The following is a 379-nucleotide window of genomic DNA, read 5'->3' as shown; positions in this document are numbered from 1 at the left end:
GTCGACCACCAGCTTCGCAACTTTATTCCCGAAGTAGAACCACCCCTTTTCACTTCCGCTGTTTTTGAGTGAGTAACAGCGGCGGAAGAGGTTGACTGTGGGCTCTATTTTCTGATGTCGGCAGAGTAGCTGGAAGCCGACGAGGACGCGGATGGCATTAGGCATGAGTTGGGTGATCCTCACCCCCCAATACCTTAGGCAATCCCGAAGAAACCTCGTTGTGGGCACCCTGAGCCCGGTCTCCAGTTGATCCACATAGATGGCCACCCTACCTTTCGGTGGCAGGGCGGCGGACTGATGCGGCAGCGGCAAATAGATGCTGTAGTCCTTTCTCCATGGGTACCTACGGATCACTTCGGCGACGGAGGCTTGTCCCACA

The sequence above is a fragment of the Coffea eugenioides genome, chromosome 8, assembly GCF_003713205.1.
Source record: "Coffea eugenioides isolate CCC68of chromosome 8, Ceug_1.0, whole genome shotgun sequence".
NCBI lineage: Eukaryota > Viridiplantae > Streptophyta > Magnoliopsida > Gentianales > Rubiaceae > Coffea > Coffea eugenioides.
This window is presented reverse-complemented; position numbering follows the sequence as displayed.